This window comes from Ziziphus jujuba, chromosome 11 (genome assembly GCF_031755915.1).
Source record: "Ziziphus jujuba cultivar Dongzao chromosome 11, ASM3175591v1".
Classification (NCBI taxonomy): domain Eukaryota; kingdom Viridiplantae; phylum Streptophyta; class Magnoliopsida; order Rosales; family Rhamnaceae; genus Ziziphus; species Ziziphus jujuba.
The window spans coordinates 4,111,698-4,137,505 of record NC_083389.1 but is presented as its reverse complement, the minus strand read 5'-3'; the positions used below and the strand labels follow the sequence as shown (position 1 = coordinate 4,137,505).

Below are 25,808 nucleotides of genomic sequence, written 5' to 3'. Positions count from 1 at the left end.
TCTTACCAAAATAACTGGAAGTTCCAACCAATAAAAATCCTAATGAACCTAAAAAAAGGATAAAAGCCTAGTAGAAATTACTCATTTTTTGAGATCCCGCTATAAGTTATATCCATATACGGTCTGATCGCCAACTCATACTATACTAGATCTAGTTACATTTGATTGGAATTGGGGAATAACCCAAAAAAATTTACTTTCATTTTTTGTTTCTGAAGTAACTTTCATCAACTAGCACTGTTATGATGTGAACTTTTAGGAGAAATTCATCGAATTGCCTAGATCTAAACTAAAATACGAACATCCCATTCATATGATATCTTGTAGATATGCACATACATATATCGACTTTACATTTCAAAAATTCATCCTGATATCGATCCATTTGAAAATAACTCTAATTCAGTTACTCATATATCATGTTTACACATTCATACGAGCTTATGCTCAGAAGAAGCCACACATTATACCACATTCTAATAAATAGATAACTCTGCTATGATTCACGTACGTTTGGAAAAAAAAAATTAGATAAGATTTTGCCCCATCATATTTAACATTTTTTTTTTTTTTGGAACATGAAGAGATAAAGAAACCATTGCAATTGCAGGAAAAATTAAGCCCACTAAAGGCACAAAAATAGAGGGTAAGGTGGTAAGAATTATCATACAATGGGTACCTCGATTTAATATTTGATTTGCACCTGTTATTTATTGTTATATTAATCTTTTAACCTGTTATAAAGATATCTTATAATTCATATAATAATTATACTATTATACTGAGCATACCTAAGTGAGTATATACACTAATTAATATTAATTATTAATAAAGGGTATATAATGTATATATACTAAGATATAATAAAATAAGATAATAAAATAAGGATCTAATAAGGAGTCTATAATACAAGGGTCTATAGACTGATATATATATTTTTAATATATTTAATGTATATTTAATATATATTAAATAAATAAATAAAATATTATAAGTCTGTAGAGTATATAATATACTAGAATATACTAAGTACGTATATAATATAATTAATGTACATCAAAAGTGTAAATATGTAAATAAAATAAGTAAATAAATGGGCTTATTCATCTTTCTACATGCAATATGTGTATGATAATTCACTTTTTTATTATGTTCATTATTTATTTTTATTATTCTTCATTTTTGTCTTTCCTTTTGTTAAAAAATTCATTAGGATATGATCCAACAAAAGAGATTCTTAGTAAAATCGGGGATTCTCAAAGGATATAGAAAGATGCAAGACCCCCTTGTCTAATTTTATGGACGAAAAAGATAGAATTCGCTATTTTTATTTTGTTTCGTAGAGATTTTCTGACAGCCTATCGATAAAAAAAAAAAAGTATCCGCATGATTCTTTTTTCAATTTAATCTTATGATACCCAAAAAAAAAATCCATTCTTTGAATTTTGACTTTGCTTCCTATAAACTAAATAACTACTTGGTTACCACAAAACAAGTAATAAATTTTTAAATTTATTAAATCTAATAATTTATTAAATATTAAATAAAGGATAAAATTAAGGATAAGGATATATGGCTATCCTTACTTTATTTTTGATTTCATTTTTTTATTCAAAGGAAAGAAAGCATGAAGCTGAAATAACCCATTTAGTGTAACACCCCGTCCCAAATCACACCATAATCCGTGCACGTTGACCGAGGTTGACCGTTGATCGAGGGGTCAAAAGTTCACTTTTTGTCCCAGTTGGAATTTCTAGTTGACTAGGGTACCGTGGCGAACTGCATGATGGCCCGAGTTCGTAGACTAGTAGCACGTCGAAAACGAAGCTACGGTTTGAAAGTTATGGGCAAAACAAGTCTAGGAGCAAACAGTCCAAAAGGTTCTAGAAGTTGACTCTTTCTTGTTATGTAATTTTGTTTTGACTCTTGTATGGTTGTAAAGTACTCGTCGATACGAGTTCATAGACTAGTGGCACGCTTAAATCGGACATTTGGTTAAAAACTTATGGATGTTTGAAGTTTGCCGGATACCGTAATATTTTATTATATATGGCTTAAATGCACAGTAACACCACGTGTCATCACCTGATTGGTCCACGTGGATGAACAGTGTCACCACGGTGGCTTTTATTTGGCAATAACACCGGGGAGGAGAGAGAGAGAGAGAAAACCGATCGGCCGCCGGAATCGTCCAATTTTCCGGCCGACTTTTGCTACACACACCGGCCAGACGGAAGTGGCTTCCCATTTCTATCCAAACCCCAAAATCTCACGGCCGTTGATCGCCAGATGCGCCCGGATTGAGGCGGCGAAGCTCGGAGGCGATTTTTCCCTCCACCGCCGGCCACCACCGTTTGCCATATTTCCGGCCATTTTTAGGCCACACGTGCCAGCCACCCCTCACCACCTCCTCAAGTCTGGCCTACCCACCAAATTTCACGGCCACCGAACCTCCTTATTCCTCCCGTAAAACTACAAATTGAATCCACAAATTTACAGCACTTCACAACAATAACGGCAAACCAGTGCATAAATAAAACATAAGTGTCCAAATAGTATACAGATCTTCATGAAGTGCTAATCAACAGAAATACAACAAAGATGAAAGAAATAATACAACTGAAATGAATGAGTACAAAAGTACTTCTTGAAACACGATAGCGGCGGAGAACTGGTTCGCCCCGGAAGAACGTGTACCACCCCTTGCACCTAAGGGAACGGAACTTAAAAACGTGAGATGCTAATCATCTCAATGAGTGACCCTAGCTATTGAACACTTTTTAATAATAATAGTAACAAATAGGGAATTTAATTTAATACCGACAATTAATTAAATATATAAAAATTGGAAATAATAATTTCTCTCAAAACTCTCACTAATCACTCCGTTGGAAATGTTCCCTTTTTAAAACATTTTCACAAAACCCGATATTCGTATTTCCTGAAAACCAAGGGATCAAACAATTTAATACACAATAAATAAATAAATACCCCAAATATAATTAAAACGTACTAAATTATAATAAATAATTTTTTGAACATTTTTGGGGTTTGAAATTTTGTATGAAAAAGTAATATTGACGCACCACACCATATACCGGTGATGCCCTCCGATACCCAGCGTCCTGAGCACCGACTGGCGGGGAGATTAAAGAGAGAAACTTTCAAATGGCACTTCAGCGTCCCAACAATACCGTTGCTGAAACCGTCATCCCGGCCAAGGAGGGGGGGCGGTTGTGGCCAATATCAAACTTGCCTGCCCACGGTCCAATGGCAACTCACGGGAGACATAATACTTGCGCACTAAACCACATATACATACACCAGAACACCAATACTGTATGAGTGCGTCTAAAATAATTATTAAATCAACCGTACCGTTTTCCAAAATTACCATGGGAAATATACCAAATTTTCACACTTACCATCCCACATATTTTCATTCAACAAACCGGTACGAAAACATCGATAACCAACAAAACAATAATTTTTCTCGTAATATGAGGTTCAACAAATAAAATACCATGGGCATAATTATAAAAATTAAACCACCAATTTAAACAAATATTTTCATAAAATATTTAAACCAATTATGCCCAAAAATAATATTTAAAACTACGCACAATTTATTACTGAAAATACCTTGCTCATGCATAATAATTAAAATTAAATCACAATAAAATAATAACTAAACTGCACCACATGAGCATAATTCAAATACCAATTAAACACCAATTAAACATAATTAATTGCGCCAAAATATTTTTTTTTAAAGGTGGGCCACTCACTTTAAGCGCGTATATCAGCTAAGATCCTCCGCAGGATCAACTCCACTACTCGTACACGCACCTAAAACATCCACAGTACACCAACCAAATATATTAATATTTTAATCGGGTAACTCCCAAATGGTACCCGGGGAGCGAACACAAATGACAACTAAAAGTTACGAGTTATATACCGACGAAGCTTGAGTGATGAGCATCACGGATTTGGTCTTACTTTCCAGTGATCGGACTCGAGGTGGCCAGAATCTCGCCGGAAAGCTTTCGGGATTCGACTCCTTAATTCTCCCAAACCTTCGTGAATTGACGGAAAAGGATGCCAGATTTGGATTCAGGAGGTCGGAATCAGTGGACAGGGACCGGCGGTGCAACTGGATACTCGCCGGAACAGTGACTTCCGATGAGCCGCCGCTGTCACCGGCAACCGTCGCCGGAGGCGTTGTGTGCGGTGGTCGTTGGCTCAAATTGTTGGCTCCAACGGGACCGGCGGTGAGGCAAAAGGAGGCTGGACGGCGAAGAAATCGAGATTTGAAGATTTTCGGAGCCTCGCCGAAAAACGCTCCAATCCCGGCGCGTCAGAGGTCCGGTAGCCGTGCAATTTGGTGGGTAGGCCGGACTTGAGGAGGTGGTGAGGGGTGGCTGGTGCGTGTGGCCTAAAAATGGCCAAAAATAGGGCAAACAGCGGTGGCCAGCGGTGGAGGGAAAAATCACCGCTAAGCTTCGCCGCCTCGATCCGGGCGCGTCCGGCGACCAACGGCCGTGAGATTTTGGGGTTTGGCAGGAAATGGGAAGCCGCTACCGTCTGGCCGGCGCATGTAGAAAGAGTCGATAGGAAAATTCGACGATTCCGGCGGCTGGTCAGTTTTCTCTCTCTTTCTCTCTCTCCTCTCTCTTTCTCTCTCCTCCCCGGCGTTATTGCCAAATAAAAGCCACCGTGGTGACACTGTTCATCCACATGGACCAATCAAGTGATGACATGTGGCGTTACTGTGCACTTAAGCCAGATATAATAAAATATTACGGTATCCGTCAAATTTCAAACATCCATAACTTTTTAACCAAATGTCCGATTTAAGCGTGCCGTTAGTCTATGAACTCGTATCGACGAGTACTTTACAACCATACAAGAGTCAAAACAAAATTACACAACAAGAAAAGTCAACTCTCGGCACCTTTTGGACTGTTTGCACCTCGACTTGTTTTGCCCATAACTTTCAAACCGTAGCTCTGTTTTCGACGTGTACTAGTCTACGAACTCGGGGCATCATGCACTTTGCCACGGTACCCTGGTCAACTAGAAATTCAAATTGGGACAAAAAGTCAACTTTTGACCCCCCTGGGTCAACATACACGGATTCCGGTGTGATTTGGGATGGGGTGTTACAACCTCCCCCCCTTATAAAAATTTCATCCTCGAAATTCCACATGTCACTAGAACAGATAAGGGTACTGATCACGCATCTGTGCTTCGGGCTCCCATGTTGCTTCCTCGACTAAATGATTCCGCCATAAAACTTTAATTAGAGGAATAGTTTTGTTGCGTAGCACCCGCTCCTCACGATCCAAAACCTGCACTGGTTGCTCCACATATGAAAGATCTTCCCGTAATTCTATGTCAGGAGTCTCGAGTACGTGTGAGGGGTCTGCAATATACTTCCGTAGCATCGAAACATGAAACCAGAAATCCTCACCATATCCTCGTCGGGGCACTGCATCCCCTCTTCCAAGATTTTCTCCATGTTGGATAGCCAATTCGTGGCTGCAACTGGGCCTTGGCTTCCATCGAAATTCACGGCTCCTAAACGTCGAGCCTGATCCATGGATCGATTACTAGAGCTTGAACCTCCTAAGGCTCGAGTTAGTTGAGAGACCCGATTTCTAAGGCTCGATCTACTCCCTGAACTCTCAGCCGAGCGTTCTCGAGTTCTACGTGTGTCCCGCCTACTCATCGTAGCAAATTCTAAAGAAACAAACAAGAGTTTAGAAACAGGGACACTTAAGCACGATTACAAAAGGAAGAAATTTACGGATGGGCTGTACAGCAATGCACAGTCCCTTAAGATTACAAGAACCTATGCTCTTATACCAACTGTCAAGACCTGCCCAGAATTCCTTCCCCGGAACCCTAGACAAGCCCTGATCCCAGGGAAATACTACCAAACCTTCCAACGGAAAATCCGGCAGCACCTCCCCTAAGGGTAGGACTTACCAAAAATTACCTGCACTGAAAACACACTTCTATACTCATCCCCTTATTCCTCCCGTAAAACTACAAAGTAAATCCACAAATTTACAGCACTTCATAACAATAACGGCAAACCAGTGCATAAATAAAACATAAGTGTCCAAATAGTATACAGAGCTTCATGAAGTGTTAATCAATAGAAATACAAATTGTAATATCCCACATTGGTTGGAAAGGGGAACGAAGCATGGCTTATAAGAGTGTGGATACCTTTCCCTTCAAGAGGCCTTTTTCCTGTGACCCACCGTTGTAATGGGGTCAGGAAGAGCAAAACCGTGCGGGCTGGGCCCAAAGCGGATAATATCTTGATGCGGGTGGTCTGGACTGTTACAGTGGTATCAGAGCTGGACCCAGATCGGTGTGCCAGCGAGGACACTGGGCCCTAAAGAGGGTGGATTGTAAAATCCCACATCAGTTAGAAAGGGGAACGAAGCATGGCTTATAAGCGTGTGGATACCTTTCCCTTCAAGAGGCCTTTTCCTGTTTCCCATCGTTGTAATGGGGTCGGGAAGAGCAAAACCATGTGGGCTGGGCCCAAAGCGGATAATATCTTGATGCGGGTGGTTTGGGCTGTTACATTAGAACGCCTTTTAAAGGATTATGTGGTATGATTGGATCGAATAAGCCCTTACGGAATAAATATTCAACTGCTTATGCACCCTCGAGTACTATTTTATTCAATGTTTGTTCAATTACTCTTTTACCTGTAAATGCAACGCAGGCATTTGGTTCGACAATAATGATATCTCCCAATAAAGAATTCTTTCTTGATTCATCTCTGGAGTTACCTCATTCAACAATTGTTTTTTATCCAATCTGTAGGAATCAATAGAAAAGGCAAATCCCTTGTGATACACCGGATTCGGCTTGGTTATTGATAGAGTGAATAGATCTGCCATTTTTTGTACTTCTGATTCAAGATTGTGATGTAACGTGTATCCCCCCTATTATGGTCATGGAATAGATGAAATAAATCAAAAAATAGATTTTTGTTCAAGAATGAAATCTTATTGGAACTATCCAATTCATCATCCAGAACCATATCTTATTCTGATATGATGAAACAGGATGAATTAAGACAGTATTTTGTAAATACGGATTTATCTTGAATATATTAACCATTTCTTGATCTCCTAGATAGGACAAAAGAAACATCTTATTCTTTCTTCAATAATTTATGATCTCTAGTGGAGCTCTCAATAGGATTCAAACCCAGATGAAGTTTTGACCATCTGTCAGAGAAAAAAGAACTAATGGATCTCCCAAGAAATTCTTCGATTTCTTCCAGAAGTAGATGATTATTCATCTGCTTCTCATGTTCCATGAATATCCAAGACATTGGGGAATATCCAGAAAGGCATTTAGGGAATCGATCTGATTCTATCTCTGTTCATTTCGTTTGAAGAAAAGAAGGATCCCAAAGAATCGATTTTTCTTTTAGTTGTTGTATCTCTCTTTGATTGATCAATGTGTAATATTCTGATTCAGGCATGATAAATTTTTTAGTTATTGGGAGAACCCAGGTTGTCGGATCCAAGAAATAGTTCTCAGAGACCATTTTTCCTTTTGGAAGATACAGGAGTGAAACAATCAACCTATTGATATTGGAAGACCCAAAAGATTCTTCCAATGTATCATTTCTAGGTCCAATAAAATTCATAGGTATACGAAGAAGCCCTATCAAATAGAGATTTTTTTATTTCGACCATTTTTCGATTGTTAATACAATATATAAGGACCGCTACTACAAATAGTGCTACACCATTGATCATGAAATATCGATTGTTGTTGAACCCTGTAAATGTGAATTGTGTGAAAGTAAGATACTCCAAATTTAGGATTCCAAGAGTTTTATAAAACATTTTTTTTGGAAGAAAATGTGAATCAAAGATCCCACTGAATTGAATTGGGTCCATGAATCTAAGAAATAGTGAAAATTCTTGATCTCTCTCAATATCTCTTTTAATTCGAAAATCCAATATTTAAATTGATGTCTTTTCATTGAGTCCTCCTAAATTGCATTTATTTATCCTAAATATTTCATTTGAATTTGAATTTGGTTATTCACCATGTATGAGGATCCTCGCTAAGCATCCATGGCTGAATGGTTAAAGCGCCCAACTCATAATTGGCAAATTCGTAGGTTCAATTCCTACTAGATGCACGTCAATGGGACCCTCCAATAAAATAAGTCTATTGGAATTGGCTTTGTATCAATGGAATCTCATCATCCCTACGTAATGAATTGGTGTGGTATATTCATATCATGGCATATGAACAGTAAGAACTAGCATTCTTATTGAGACTATAACTAATAGGGAAGAAAATAGATTTATGGATGGAATCAAATAAGTAGTATTTACAGACAAAAGTATTTGGTCATTGTTGAAAAATCAATATACTTCTAATGTCGAATCAGGATCAACTAGGACAAAAATAAAGCATTGGGTCGAACTATTCTTTGGTGTCAAGGTAGTAGCTATGAATAGTCATCTACTCCTAGGAAAGGGTAGAATAATGGGACCTATTATGGGACATACAATGCATTACAGACGTATGATCATTATTCCTCAACAGGGTTATTGTATTCCACGTGTTAGAAAGAAAAGAACGTCAATCAAAATACTTAATAACATCACGATACATTTATACAAAACTTCTACCCTGAACACACACAAAGGAACCGTAGACAGTCAGGTGAAATTCAATCCACGAAATAATTTGATCTATGGGCAGCATCGTTGTGGTAAAGGTCGTAATGCTAGAGGAATCATTACCGTAGTGCATAGAAGGGGAGGTCATAACCATCTATACTGTAAAATCAATCTTCGACAGAATGAAAAAGAATATATGATAGAATCGTAACTCTAGAATATGATCCTAATCGAAATGCATACATTTGTCTCATACACTATGGGGATGGTGAGAAAAAATATATTTTACATCCTAGAGGGGATATAATTGGAGATACCATTGTTTCTGGTATAGAAGTTCCTATAAAAATGGGAAATGCCCTACCTTTGAGTGCGGTTTGAACTATCGAATTACGTAATTGGAAGTTACCAATTAGGTTTATGATGAAACCTAGAAATCGATCATTGATCCAATTTGAATACCTCTATAAGATAGACCTCAATAAAAAAACTAAAGAGTAACGGCATCAGGTGATTGAGTTCAGTAGTTCCTCATATAAAATTATTAACTTTAGAGATATAGTAATATGGAGAAGACAAAATTGTTTCAAACACCAACGGAACCAAAAACGCCCTTTGTTTCAAAGAGATGAGGATGGGTTATTCACATTTCAATTGATGGTCAGAGGCAAATTGAAAGCTAAGGAGTGATAATTCTAAGGAGTCCCGGGGGGAAAAATAGAGATGTCTCCTACGTTACCCGTAATATGTGGAAGTATCAATGTAATTTCATAGAGTCATTCGGTCTGAATGCTACATGAAGAACATAAGCCCGATGAAGGAAGAGGAAGACCTAGGATGTAGAAGATCATAACATGAGCGATTCAACAGATTTTGATTCCTATATATCCACTCATGTGGTACTTCATTATATGATATATATAAGAATTATACGATATATATATATAAGATCCATTTGTATAGATATCATCATCCACATCCAGAAAGCCGTATGCTTTGGAAGAAGTTTGTACAATTTAGGAAGGAGTTTTGATTGATCAAAAAGAAGAATCTACTTCAACCATTATGCCCTTAGCTACAGCCATACATAACATAGATATCACACTTGGAAAGGGTGGACAATTAGCTAGAGCAGTAGGTGCTATAGCGAAACTGATTGCAAAAGAGGGGAAATCAACTACATTAAAATTACTTTATGGGGAGGTCCGTTTGATATCCGAAAACTGCTCAGCAACAGTCAAACAAGTGGGGAATGTTGGGGTGAACCATAAAATAGTTAATACCTATAGTATATTTAGTTAATATATATAGCATATATAGTTAATTATTTTAATATTTTAAATATTTTTTTTGCTTTTAATTTAAATATATATATATAGGCAAATGATGGGAATTGAACCGACGCACGGTGGATTCACAATCCACTACCTTGATCCACTTGGCTACATTTTCCCCTATTACAAATTACAAACTTACAAATTATAAACAAATAGGTTATCATTTTTTTTTTCATTCTTCAAACTAAAAGAAGAAAAAATGGAATTGAAACCTTTAAATTTAAATGTAAAATAAAAAATTGCAAAAAGGATATTGAAACTAAAAATTTCGACATAAAAACAGTATGGGTATGTTAAAGTAAAGATAAAGTAAACAAAAAAATTTAAGTAAAACAAAACCTCCTAAAGGAGCAATACCAAACTTCAAAAACTCCTAAAGGAGCAATACGAAACTTCTTGCTAGAACAAGAAATTGATTATTGCTCCTTTATGTTCAATAATTCAACATACACTAATACCAAAGTCTTATCCGTTTATAGACGGAGCTTTGACCGCAGCTAGATCTAGAGAGAAGTTATGAGTGTTAAGTTCATGCATAACTTCCATACCCAAGTTAGCACGGTTGATAATATCAGCCCATGTATTAATTACACAACCTTGACTATCAACTATAGATTAGTTGAAATTGAAACCATTTAAGTTAAAGCCATAGTGCTAATACCTAAAATAGTGAACCAAATACCTGCTACAGGCCCAGTAGCTAGGAAGAAGTGTAAAGAATGAGAGTTGTTGAAAACTAGCATATTGGAAGATTAATCGTCCAAAATAACCATGAGCAGCTATGATATTGTTGGTTTCTTCCTCTTGACCGAATCTGTAACCTTCATTAGCATATTCATTTTATGTGGTTTCCTTGATCAAACTAGAAGTTACCAAAGAACCAGGCATAGCATTGAATAGGGAGCTGCCGAACACACTAGCTACGCCAAACATGTGAAATGGGTGCATAAGGACGTTGTGTTCAGCTTGGAATACAATCATAAAGTTGAAAGTACTAAAGATTCCTAGAGGCATACCATTAGAAAAGCTTCCTTGACCAATTGGATAGATCAAGAAAACAGCAGTAGCAGTTATAGTAGGAGCTGAATATGCAACAGCAATCTAAGGGTGCATACCCAGACGGAAACTTAGTTCCCACTCATGACCCATATAACAAGCTACACCAAGTTAAAAGTGTAGAACAATTAGCTTAGAAGGACCACCATTGTATAACCATTCATCAATGGAAGCCGCTTCCCATATCGGGTAAAAGTGAAAACCCATCACTGCAGAAGTAGGAATAATGTCACCAAAAATAATATTGTTTCCATAAAGTAGAGATCTAGAAACCGGTTTAGGAATATCATCAATATCTACTGGAGGGGCAACAATGAAAGCAATAATAAATATAGAAGTTGCAGTCAATAAAGTAGGGATCATCAAAACACCAAACCATCCAATGTAAAGACAATTTTCAGTGCTGGTTATCCAGTTACATAAGTGACCTCATAGGCTTTTGCTTTCGCGTCCCTTTAAAATTGCAGTCATGGTAAAATCTTTGTTTATTTAATTATTAATCATCAGGAACTCCCGAGCACATGAATTTTCCGTAAATAGATAATCGAGGGCTTGTTATTCAACAGTATAACATGACTTATATACCCATGTCAACCAATATTCAACATCCATAGATATATCAAGGTTTTTATCTATCTAGCTTCATCCATTTTTTTAATAAAATAAATAAATAAATTGAATAAAAATAAAATAAAAGTAAAATAAGTTACAAAATTTGGATTAAAATTTGGATTTAATTTAGATACATGTGATTCCAATAGAATAATTAGAATGGGTTGCTTGGCATTTGAACCGGCAACTAGTCGGATGGAGTGGATAATTTACTTCATATAGTTAGAAAATAAAAAATAGGTAAAAATCAATTCCCACCATTCTTGCATTTTTCATTGCACATGGCATTCCTTATGTATACATCTAAAATCCAGCTCCTTCCGTAGACAAGCCTCTAAGAAAGTTGAATATTCAGTTGATTAACCCTTACTCTTACTACATGAAAATTTCATAATAGATGACTAAATACATTTTTTGTTATCTCTTCAGCATTTATGGATAATTTCCATTTCCATGGTTGAATAGCTAATCATTCATGACTGACCAAATCATTGATGCAAACAATATCCAAATACCAAATTCGCCCTTTATATAACCTTCAAAAAGTCGAATAAATTCTTGGAAAAATCAAAGAAAGAACCCCTTCTTGCTGCATAAAGAACTCTTCCAATAATTCCAAACCTAGTCTTCATACAGTACTTTTGTGTTTACGAGCCAAAGTTTTAAGACAAAAAAGTCAAAGTATATATTTTATTCGATACAAACCTTTTTTAGGATCCACTGAAATAATGAGAAAGATCTGTACATATATGGGGAAATCAGTCGATAATCTCAAAATCTGACGAATCGGCCTAGGTCCACTTACTAAAAGGATGTCTTAATGTGTTACAAAATTTCATTTTAGCCAATGATCCGATCATTGGGCTAATTAGAACTAATTTATCAAGCTTCTTTATAGCATTATGCATTATAAATGAATTTTCTAGCATTTGACTCCGTACCACTAAAAGATGATAGCGTAAAAAGTCTAAAGAATGGTTGGCTAATTGGTTTATATAGCTCATTCGTGATTGGGCCCACATGTAAAAATGAATGGCCACAAAAGGACAAGAAAATATTTCCATTTATTCATTAGAAGAGGTGTATCTTTTGAAACCAAAATTGATTTTCCTTGATATCTAACATAATGCATGAAAGGCTCCATGAAGAACCATAAGACCACCGGAAAATCATTAGAAAAGACTTCTCGTAGAGGATGTTTTATTTTTCCATAGAAATAAATTCGCTTAAAAAATACCCCAAAAAATGTTAATTGTAAATGAGAAGATCAATTACAGAGAAAAAGTAAGATGGATTCATATTCATAAATAGCAGAATTATATAGAAACAAGAAAAATCTTGAATTACTTTTCAAAAAAAAAAGAAATATATTTTTTTGGAGTAATAAAACTATTCCAATTATAATACTCGTGAAGAAAAAGCTGTAATAAATGCCAAGAAGGGGCATCTTTCGCCCAGTAGCGAAGGGTTTAAATCAAGATTTCCAGATGAATGGGTTAGGATATTCATACATCTGATACATAATTTAAATGGTTCTGAGATCTATCTAGTTTGAAATATCTTTGAAATTCTTCCATTTGAAATTTGATTTGAACTGGAGATAAGGGGTCTATTGGGTTATCAAATGATACATAGTACGATACAGTCAAAACAAGGTATTATAGTAAGAAAAAAATAGATACCTCAGAAAAAGGTAAGACCATCGACAGACGCTCTATCCTCTATTTTTTCATCTAAGAGGTTTATGTTCAGTCTAAGATAACAAGATGGTTAGAAATCCTTTATCTTTGCAATCCAATCACTTTTTTGATTTTGAAAAAAATAAATAAATAAATAAAAACTCTTTATCAATATACTGCCTTCTTCTACACATTTATCTCCACCTCATAGTGGAGAATACCTAATAGGTAGGACTCATAAAAAATGGATAATCCCTCATGGAAAAGCCTTTCCCGCATCAAGAACTACTATATTTTTAACATCCAATTAGTTCTGGTAATCATTCAGATAATCATTCAAAAATGAAGACCAAAAGCTCATTACTCTTTGTTTCCCTATAATTGGGGCCATAGTTGGGCTCAATCCATTTATTCACTCGATCCGACTTGAAATTGATTTTCCAATTTCTTTTTCCTGCCACACCAAGAATTCAATCAATTTAATATTCTCAGAATTCTCCATTGATACGACTTGCTACTTTTTCCATTCATTCCTTACAGGATAAGTCATGATCTTACAAACTCTACCGGTTGTATGGACGAATCCATTGCTTCATACAAATGTGTTAAAGATGCTAGCCGCACTTAAAAGCCGAATACTCTACCATTGAGTTAGCAAACTGAATAAAAGAATTAAAATGTGTAGATACAATCAGAATACCAATAAAATAAATAAAAAGGTTGAATTGCATGACGTAATTGAATTTGAAATGGCAAAACAAATTGTATCATACAAAAAAAAAAAAAATCTTGTATTACAAAAAATTCAATGAACGCATTCCTTGAATGAAATCAAATCTATGGCACGAAGAAAAGTAGATCCATTTATCCATATTCGAATTATATTTATTTGATACACTATTGACAATATGAGTATTTGTGAAAACAATACAATGGAGAACTAGAAAAAAATAAAATGTTATAAATTCAAATTAAAAAAACAAGGACTTGTGTTGGATTGGCACTACATAGCTAACTGACATATAGACAAATAAGGTATAAAGATGCAAGAAAAATGTAGTAACGAAACAAAAACAAAGAAGTAGAAAAAAGCTCGGATTTAGTCAATCAATCAATATAAGTAAAAGAAAAAAGCTTAATCCCCCTTTTTATTTGTTCATAGGAATCCAACTAACCCCCATTACCATTAATGGTAATACCCAAAATCAAAAGTAGGAATAACAAATTAAAAGAGACTAGTAGAGAAAAGACTATACAAAGCTCTCTACAAGTGATCTCCACCTTTTTTATTTATATATTTCATTTTGATATATTTCATTAATTTTTCATTAATTGACTATTGTTTCGTGATTAAGGGTAAGTTTCGTAAAAACCCCCGCTTTCTTTGAAATATCATGAACAGTTCCTGTAGGTTGAGCGCCTTTTTCAAGGAAATATAGAATAGCAGGAACATTTAAATAGGTATGATTCTTGATCGGGGTCCTAAAAATCCATTTTCCAAAGATCTCTTCCTTCTCTTCTAGATTGAACATCACTTGCAATGATTCGATAAATGGTTCATTGGGATAGATGAACAATCCCCCCTAGAAACGTATAAGAAGTTTTCTCCTCGTAGGGCTCAAGAAAATTGGAAATTATATCTATGTATACAATGATAAGGTCAAATATATCCATAAAATAATCAAATCACCTAGACTATGACTTAAATACTTATTCTTTCCTCCACCAACAAAATTATTCATATTTACAATTTGTACCCTCATAATTCAAGTTGGATCACTCCCAAATAACTCAAGGAAACCTTTTAATCATTTCATTTATTGAGTGGTCCCTAACCCCCCTTTTGACTGTCTCTTTTAGAATCTCTTTGATTCTGCACTCTGATCTAGTTATTGGGACAATTGAAAATGGTATTTCCTTGTTCCAAGATCCTTTATCTTTGCCTTGAATCATTGGGTTTATTGCAGCCTGTGCTATTGAATTTGCTACTTTATTTTTGGTACCAACAATTAAGAATTGTTTTCCCCTACTTGCAACATCAAAAACTAAATCACAAGCTTCTGCCAAAAATGTAGCAGTTCTGGTAAGATTTATAATATGAATACCTTTACACTTTGCAGAGATATAAGGTGCCATTCAAAGATTCCATTTCCTAGTACCATGACCAAAATGAACTCCTCCTCCCATCATCTCTTCCAAATTGATGTTCCAATATCTTCTTGTCATTTCTCCCCACACTTCTTCTGTTTTTCAGTTTTTTGTTGGAAAAAAAAAAGAGAAGCTAAAATAGAAATAAATAATTGTTTTCAAGGAACCTTCTTTTCTACCGAAGATTGGCCATTGATACACGATCCAGACCATTAATTTCTTTCTATTCGTTATTATCATTATTTCTATTACCAAATTAAATGACCACAACACAAATAGAAAAGAGGATGAATCTGCTTTTAGGAATCATTAAATACTAAAAACGATTTTTTTGATATATCATATTGTTGGGGTGAGAAGGTTATGACCAAGAGCAAGCTAGCTTGAAGTGTTAGCAACAAGCAAGCTTTTGGTGATGCTCTTGGGAATGGTTGTGTGTGAGTTGTGTTTTTAGGTTTTGGTTATGGTGTTTTCTGGTTTTTAGGGTTCCTAAAGTGTTCTAAGGTGTTGAAGAAGAGATAAGAAGAAGAGGAACACGTTGGCTTTTGAAACTAAGGCTTGGATGTGTAGCCATTTCATTCATTTTACAATATAAGCTTGAAATTACAACTAGTTCACACATGCCAAGCATGTGAGCTTACAAAATGAGTAAAGTATTTGAAATTTAAAAAGTAAAATGGTCAACGCCTAACTTTTCATACACAAAAGAGGTAAAAACCAGCTGCAACATGTCTATTCCAAATATAGTAAAAAGTGGCACATGGTTTGAACTAAGTTCCTATTGTTTAACTAGTTTGGGTAAACAACCAAACTAGCTTCACCTACTTAGTTCCCCTTTGTATCTACTTATAAAACTTGGTTTGAAGAATCCTTGGTCATCAATAAATATTGTTCCAAGAGCTAGGAAAGTTCTGGAACTGGATCATGGGCCAAACAGCTCCAAAACTGGCCCATACTCTGCATACTGGGCCCATCAGATACAGCAATCTGTTTGGAATAGAAAATAGACTTTCCCATGTCATTGTGACCTCAAATTTGAACCCTAGTCTTCTATATATGTCTGTAGAAATCCCTCCAAATTTCAGCCCAAAAATCCATTTGCAACCTGAGATATAATATAAATAGTGGAGCTATGTTGCTGGAAATTATGAATCCAGCACCATAGGCATTTCAAGCATAACATTCCTACTCTTTTGTGCATAATTTTGCCTATAATTTTGCATACATAACTTAGGCACAAAACATTATCAAAATATACCTTGCATCAATTAAAAAACATACAAAAAAATATAAACTCATAAAAGGAAAGGATTTGATACCAAGGTGTGCATGCTAGCCGATGACATGCACCATCAAGTGGCAAAATTGTCACACTTCAACACTCCTCCTTGGCAATTTTGTATGAGACATTGAGAAGTCCTCTCAATATCTCAAATATCTTCTTTCCCAATGGCTTGGTGAAGATATCCGCCAAGTTCTCCTCGGAAGTCACATACTCCAACTTCACTTCACCACTTGCTTCAAATTCCCTTAAGGAATGATACTTGACCGGTATATGCTTGGTCCTCCCATGTTGTACTGTGCAATTGATATTGCTGAAGTATTGTCACACAATATTACCGTGGCTTCCTCTGGCTTCAAGCTCAAGTCCTCCAATAATTTCCTAAGCCAAACACCTTGATTAGCACAACTTGAGCAAGCAATATACTCGGCTTCCGCGGTGCTTTATGCAACGGTTTGTTGCTTCTTGGAATTCCATGAGAAAGGACCATTTCCAAGAGTGTAAATGTAGCCCGATGTGCTCTTGCTATCATCCAAAGAACCAGCCCAATCACTATCACTATAACCAAGCAAAGCTTCATTCATGCCATCCTTGTACCATATACCAAAATCACTAGTACCTTTCAAATACCTTAGGATTCTTTTTGCACAACTAAGATGATTTTGTGATGGACTATGCATAAATATTAACAAAACAGCCACACTAAACATGATATCCGGTCTAGTAGAGCATACATATAAAAGGCTACCAATTAAACTTCTATAGATGGAAGGATTTACCTTTGGAGAATCATCATCCTTCACCAACTTGGTGCCTTCATTCATAGGTGTGGCAACGCTATTACAATCTTCCATGTCAAACTTCTTGAGCAACTCCTTCACATAGCTTTCTTGAGATATGAAGATGCCCTTGGATGATTGGACAACTTCAATTCCAAGAAAGTATTTCATCTCTCCAAGGCTAGACATCTCAAAATTCAATTCTAGCTCACTTTTGAAATTGCTCACTTCTTTCTCATTACCACCGGTCACTAGAAGGTCATCAACATAAAGAGACACCAACACCATGCAACCATGAGTCCTAGTATACAATGTAGGCTCATTAGGACTCCTCCTAAATCCATGCTTTGTCAAAAAACCATCTATCTTGGCATACCATGCCCTAGGAGCTTGTTTAAGGCCGTACAAGGCCTTGTGTAGCTTGTATACCTTATCTTCACTTCCTTTCTTCACAAAACCTTTGGGTTGCACAACATAGACCTCCTCCTTCAATATTCCATTCAAGAAGGCTGACTTCACATCAAGGTGATATACTTTCCAAGACTTTTGTGCCAAAATTGCAAGAAGAAGTCATATGGTTTCCATCCTTGCAACCGGTGCAAAAGTCTCTCCATAATCCACACCGGCTTGTTATGCATATCCTTTGACAACAAGCCTTGCCTTGTGCTTATTTATGGACCCATCCGGATTGTACTTGGTCCTAAAGATCCACTTCACCCCAATAGCATTCTTTCCCTTCGGTTTTGTTACCAAGCTCCAAGTGTCATTCTTGTTTATCACATCGATTTCATCTTGCATGGCTTGTCTCCACTCTTTTCTTGCCATAGCCTCATGGACATTGATTGGATCACTCAATGCCACATTACACCTTTCATAAGTCTCATTAAGAGGTCTTGTGCCTCTCACACCATCACCAATCTCCAAATCAGCCCCTATGGAGATTTCTAGCTCATTCTCATCATATTCATCATCATGGGCAGCACTTTCATCATTTCCTTGTTCCTCATCATTATCATGAGCTTCAAGCTGATTGTTTTCATCCATACTAGCCAACTCCTCCTTACTACAAACCCATTTAGCTTCCTCATCAACTTTCACATCTCTACTTATCACAAGTTTCTTGGTTTCCAGGTTATACACTCTATATCCCTTGGTCACATCACTATAGCCAACCAAAACACCAACTTGTGACCTTTCATCAAGCTTTCGTCTCTTCTCTTGTGGTACTAGGATGTAACTAATGCTTCCAAATACCCTTAGATGATCAAGAGAAGGCTTATATCCAAACCAAAGCTCAAATGGGGTTTTACTCCTCAAAGACTTGGAGTAAAGCCTATTTTGGATGTAGATGGATGTATTAACTCCTTCGGCCTAAAACTTTTTTGGCAAGCCACTTTCAAACAACAAACATCTAGCCATCACCATGATGGTACGGTTCTTCCTTTCACATACACCATTTTGTTGTGGTGTGTATGGTGTAGTGAATTGATGAACTATACCGTGATCCTTACAAAGTTGTTTGAAAGCCTCACTTGTGTATTCCCCACCATTGTCCGTCCTTAACACCTTTATAGTGCAACCGGATTGATTTTGCACTAACTTCATAAATTCTACAAACTTCTCCAAAGCTTGTGATTTTCTTTCAAGGAAATACACCCAACACATTCTTGAGTAATCATCAATGAAAGTTATGAAATACTTGCTGCCATTTAAGGATGGAACACTCATAGGACCACAAATATCTAAATGTATAAGTCCTAGCTTCTCCTTTGATCTCCAAGAACAAGATTGAAATGCTAGCCTAGTATGCTTTCCTTTTTGACACACTTCACACACATGTTCTTGCTTCTCCACCAATGGCATGTCTCTAACAAGTTCATGTGTGCCTACCATTGACTTAAAGCTAGCATGGCCTAGTCTTTTATGCCAAAGTTGAGAGGTGTTCTCAACTTTGGTGTTCAATGCAACTGATGCACCATTTTCATCCATATTCAACCTAAAATTCTTGTTCTTCATTCCAACACACATTAATTCATTTCCATGTGGACCAACTATAGTGCATGTCATGTTTGAGAAGTGTAATGCATATTTGTTCTCAAGCATTTGACCTACACTAAGTAAGTTCTCACATAAAGAAGGTACATAGAGAACATCATGGATAGTTTTGATACCTTTGGTGGTGTGTATCACCACATCTCCTTTGCCTTTCACTTCCATCAAGGCTCCATTTCCAATTTTGACTTTGTTGTGGCTACTCCTATCCAAGTTTGTGAACCACTCATGCTTGTGAGACATATGGTGTGTTGCTCCACTATCAATGATCCATCCTTCATCATTCTTGATGCTACTAAAACAAGTAGCAACAAACAACTCTTCGGATTCACTATCACTTGCATTATCTTTAGCAACATTTGCTTGTTGCTTATCTTTCTTGTTTGCCTTGCATACTCTATCCACATGACCCTTTTGTTGGCATTTATGGCAAAATGCATCCGGCCTCCACCAACACCTTCTTGGATGATGATCTCTCTTCTTGCAATGGTGACAAGGTTCATAGGACTTCCTCTCGGGTTTGCTAGTTTCACCTTTATCCTTTATGACCTTAAGCTTGTTCTTCTTTTGATTTTGTGTCTTTTGATGTTGTTTAGACACAAATGCAGCCTCCATTGATTCTTCATGTCTAATCCTCCTCCTTTGCTCCGTAGCTTGCAAGGCATTCACCAACTCGGTCAAGGAAATTTCATTTAGGTTCCTTGACTCCTCCAATGAAGATATCTTAGCTTCAAACCTCTCGGGCAAGGAGACCAACACCTTCTCCACAATCCTTTGGTCACTTAATCTTTCACCTAGCACCCTAATTTGATTCACCACATTAAGAAGCCTTGTGGTGAACTCCTTAACCGTTTCTTTGTCTTTCATCTTGATAGTCTCAAACTCCCTCCTTGGGTTAAGGATTTGCATTTGCCTTGTCCTTGCACTCCCTTGGAACTCATCTTGAAGTTTGTCCCAAGCTTCTTTGGCACTCTCACATGCCATTATCCTTGTGAAAATGGTATCACTAATACAAGAATGAATGGCGATGAGAGCCTTGAAACCTTTAGCCAATTCCTCCTCATGGTGCTTGATTTGGTTGACCGTTGTCCCTTGTCTCAAAGGATCGGGTTCTTAGGGATTTATGGTGAACTACCAAAGACCATAAGCCTTCAAGTAGGCTTGCATCTTGATACTCCAAATGTTGTAGTTCTCCCCATTAAAGATAGGAGGAGAAGGAGTTGAAAAACTTGAAGAAGCCATGTGAATGTTGCTTTCTAGTATGAAGGAATATGAAAATATATTTGTGCTTTCAAGTATCTCTTCACTCTCAAGGAACGAACCAGCCCAAAAACCTCAAAAATCTCACAAAAATGTGCCTAGCTCTGATACCACTCTGTTGGGGTGAGAAGGTTATGACCAAGAGCAAGCTAGCTTGAAGTGTTAGCAACAAGCAAGCTTTTGGTGATGCTCTTGGGAATGGTTGTGTGTGACTTGTGTTTCTAGGTTTTGGTTATGGTGTTTTCTGGTTTTTAGGGTTCCTAAAGTGTTCTAAGGTGTTGAAGAAGAGATAAGAAGAAGAGGAACACGTTGGCTTTTGAAAATAAGGCTTGGATGTGTAGCCATTTCATTCATTTTACAATATAAGCTTGAAATTACAACTAGTTCACACATGCCAAGCATGTGAGCTTACAAAATGAGTAAAGTATTTGAAATTTAAAAAGTAAAATGGTCAACACCTAACTTTTCATAGACAAAAGAGGTAAAAACCAGCTGCAACATGTGTATTCCAAATATAGTAAAAAGTGGCACATGGTTTGAACTAAGTTCCTATTGTTTAACTAGTTTGGGTAAACAACCAAACTAGCTTCACCTACTTAGTTCCCCTTTGTATCTACTTATAAAACTTGGTTTGAAGCATCCTTGGTCATCAATAAATATTGTTCCAAGAGCTAGGAAAGTTCTGGAACCGGATCATGGGCCAAAGAGCTCCAAAACTGGCCCATACTCTGCATACTGGGCCCATCAGATACAGCAATCGGTTTGGAATAGAAAATAGACTTTCCCATGTCATGTTGACCTGAAATTTGAACCATAGTCTTCCATATATGGCTGTAGAAATACCTCAAAATGTCAGCCCAAAATTCCATTTGCAACCTGAGATATAAGATAAATAGTGGAGCTATGTTGCTGGAAATTATGAATCCAGCACCATAGGCATTTCAAGCATAACATTCCTACTCTTTTGTGCATAATTTTGCCTATAATTTTGCATACATAACTTAGGCACAAAACATTATCAAAATATACCTTGCATCAATTAAAAACATACAAAAAAATATAAACTCATAAAAGGAAAGGATTTGATACCAAGGTGTGCATGCTAGCCGATGACATGCACCATCAAGTGGCAAAATTGCCACACTTCAACACATATAAATTCTTTGAAATGTAAAAATCAAATAATTCCTTGTGGTCCAATAAAATGTCTTTCATTTCCCACTCAAATAAATTCTTCTTTGAATTCGGTCCCAATGGTATCATCCCCCCTAGAACAACGTTCTCTTTCAGACCATTAAACCAATCGATACAACCACGTAGAGCAGCTTTGCTAAAATGTTAGCAGTTTCTTGAAAACTCACTTCGTTCGTTCCGCTCGTAACAATCCAATTAGTTCTTTCGGTGAAAAGACATTCGACATTCCATATTTTTAAACCAGCACTTTTGATGTTATTTGACAATAATTTCTATATGTCTATTATGGATCTGGATCCTCGGCCTTGATAAACCTTTTGGATCTTATTAACCAAAGAGATATGAGTTTTCACTATAGTTAGCTCAGCACCAATCAAGAATCCCCAAGGAATTCTAAGAACTCTTGATATATGTTCGTTCCAGCTCTCAACCCTCTTTTCTAGGTTCATCCATATTGAATCAATCGAACGAACTTCTAACACTTGTTCCACTTTTGGAAGACCCTATGCTATATCACCATATCTCGATTTTTCATATATAAATGTAACTAATGTATCTCCTTTGGAAAGTATTTCTCCATAATGGCCATGAACAGTTGCTCCTAGAGTGGCCAAATAAGGCTTTGCTGATCTTATTACTACAGAGTCAATCTGAACAATTATAACTTGGCCTGATTTTAGGTATGGCCCTTTTTTAGCTATACATACATTTTCACAAATAAACTGCCCCAGGATAATTATTGTAGCTGTTTGTACACAGTAATTATGATCATAATTATGATGGAGAAAATGCCAATTTAAGTTGAATGGATTCAAAAGGATGTTATTGCATGGAACGAAATTATAAATTCTCCCCGTTTTCATCCATTAAACAATATTTAAGTGCTTGAAAAGTATGTTTTAAATTGTCAAGTTCTAACTATTTAGTTATCGAGATCTGATTATGAGTTTTTAAGAGGTAATTATCAATTTGAGAGGCTGTTCCTAAAGGGCCTAATGAATTCCTAATTGGAGGATCTCTTTTAATTGATTCTTTTATTACATTGTAATATTTTACATCATTGAATGGACCCATTTGAAAACAATTAAACGATGACAAAATTATCAAAGATTGGGATTCTTTACTTCTATTCAACAACGTACAAATAGTTCCTTGATTTTGGTTAAGTGATTGTTGAATCGTTTCCTTGGAATAAATAGAATAAAATGGAATGGTATAGTTTGACCTGTTATCAAAGATCAATCCTGAACCTAACGGATCATTCCTTTTTCTGATATATGAAACATGGGATTTCACTAAGTCGATTCTTAGGAAACCTCGAATCAGACCATTTGTCCTTACTTCAACAAAGGAAGCGTGGGCCTCTTTGATAGAAGAAGTTTTTTTGTCTTGGTCCTAATTCAACACTAAACAAGTCCGAACTAATTGAATGCTTGTGCCAAAAATTCCCCTAATTGGTTTACTGTTTCCATAAAGAATATAATTTGCACCTCTAAGTTCTAGATTATCACTTTCCTGCAATAGGTCCTGAGGAAAGAGTGTTTCTAAATTTATACCGTCTGCTATTTCATATATGATTATGAGTTGAACTAGAACAAAATATTTTTTCTTGGTAGGTGTGATCCATTGGACATAGATCCAATTTTTCAAATTTTTTTGTTCCTTACATTTTTTTTAACTATTCCTGGCAGTATCAAGATGTCGCTGTATCAAAATATCTTATCCATCTTTACAAGAAAATGGATATCTCCAGACAAGATTTTAAGTTCAATCTTTTTTTTTTCCCTTCTCCACTCGTACCAATCCACCTACTCGACTTCTTATATTTAAAGTGATTCATGCATCTACTCCAATGATACTATTGTTCCATACCATTATGGAAGAATATTCGGGTAAAATATACACTTCCTCAGGAATGAAAAAAAATCGATCTACTCTTATTTAGTATTTTGGCTTAAATTCTTTGACTCCTTGCTACTCAAGAAAATCCTACTTTTTTTAGGATTGAATATAACCCTATCATCCCATATTCAGTAATTCCTAAACTTTTTCTTCTGTATTGAGGATCATCAAAATAAGCAAAAATAATATTTGTATGGAAAATACCATTTATCGGTATTTCAATCGAAATAGTAGGATGAGGCATTTGTTCTTTCTCTCTTTTTTTAATCCACTGGGATGGAATAATGAATCTATTTCATCATCCCTTTGCCAATAAAACTAAATCAGAATTCTCGTGTAGAATAGAAGAAAATATGAAATTACAATGACCTTTATATAGGATTCGATTAATTTTTTAATAATAAAAAATGTTACTTTCTTTTTTACCAGAAAGACCCAAACTAACAAATTTGTGTTTTACTTGGTCATTATTTATTTGATTTCCTAAAAGGCTAGAAAATATTTGATATCTTCATATCTGAGAATCAACAAATCCAACTCTGCATTGTTCACAGAAGTTTGGTTCTACTTTTTCATCTCCTATTACTTGATAATTTCCACAAGCATAAATCCCACTTTTTATATGCCCAAAAATTCTTTCACAAAATTATCCATCTTTTTTCGGTTTATTAGTTTTGTATTGAAAAGTGTAGGATTTTGTCACCTTTCCAATTATCTTTCCATTAGGTAGGATTTTTTTGGCCTAAGCACTTATTTGTTGAGGAGAAACTGATCCGATTCGAAGTTGTTGATGTTTATACCGATCGATCATAGAAGAAAAATTCTAACTCATTCTGATTTAGCATCCTTCCTATTAATCTGGAAGTTTTTCTCAGACACAAGGGAATGATTCAATTCCAGAGCCAAAGATCATAATTCCTGAACGCACAATCAAAAAGATTCTAGAGCATCCTCTAGTTTAGTTATTATTCCTCCAATGATTGTTGTACTTCCTGGCGAGCTCTAATATGATCAGATTTATAAGTAAGCATCTCTTGTAAAATATGAGCAATACCAAATCCCTCCAGAGACCAAACTTCCATTTCTCATATTCGTTCCCCCCCCCCCCCCCCGCGCCCTGCTTGGCCCTTCCTCTAAGTGGTTGTTGTGTAACAAGTGCATAATGTCCGCTAGAACTTCCATGCATTTAATCATCAACTTGATGAATTAATTTCAAGATATAAAGCTTTCCTATTATAAGAGGTTATTCAAAAGGATCCCCCATTCTTCCATAAAATATTATGCTTTTTCATGGATACTCAGGTTCAAATACCCATGGATTCGTTGTTTACTTACTGGCTTCGTATAATTTAGAAAATACTAGTTTTCTTAAAGCCTCTAGTTCATATCTCTCATTAAAACGTGCTATTCGATAATGTCTATCTAGCAGACTTCCCGCCAACCCGAGAGAGCATTCAATATATGGCCTACATTCATTCATGTGGGGTACTCCTAATAGGTTGAAGACCATATCAACAGGTCTTCCATCTTGCGAATAAGGCATATCTTGTCTAAGTAAAACTTTTGAAATGGTACCCTTATTTCCATGTCTTCCAACTACTTTATCCCCCACTTTAATTTCACGCTTTTGTGAAATGTATACACGAATCGTTTATGGATTATAACTAGAGCCCTTTTTTCTGAATTCATTTCACATCAATAACTCGGCCTCTACTACTGATAGGTAACTTTAGACAAGTTTCCTTTGAAGTGGATACCTAAATGCTGAGGATGGCTTGTAATAATCTATCTTCCGGAGCATACAATGATTCTTTTGCCATATG

General features: G+C 36.1%; 3 pseudogenes; 1 reads left to right on the top strand and 2 right to left on the bottom strand.

The window, feature by feature from the left end:
* Positions 1–8,547: 8,547 nt before the first annotated feature.
* Positions 8,548–9,986, top strand: LOC125419371 (large ribosomal subunit protein uL2cy-like; annotated as a pseudogene).
* Positions 9,987–10,486: 500 nt separating this feature from the next.
* On the bottom strand, positions 10,487–11,548 carry LOC125419669 (photosystem II protein D1-like; annotated as a pseudogene).
* Positions 11,549–22,062: 10,514 nt separating this feature from the next.
* LOC125419372 (DNA-directed RNA polymerase subunit beta''-like) lies at positions 22,063–25,067 on the bottom strand (annotated as a pseudogene).
* Positions 25,068–25,808: the final 741 nt, after the last annotated feature.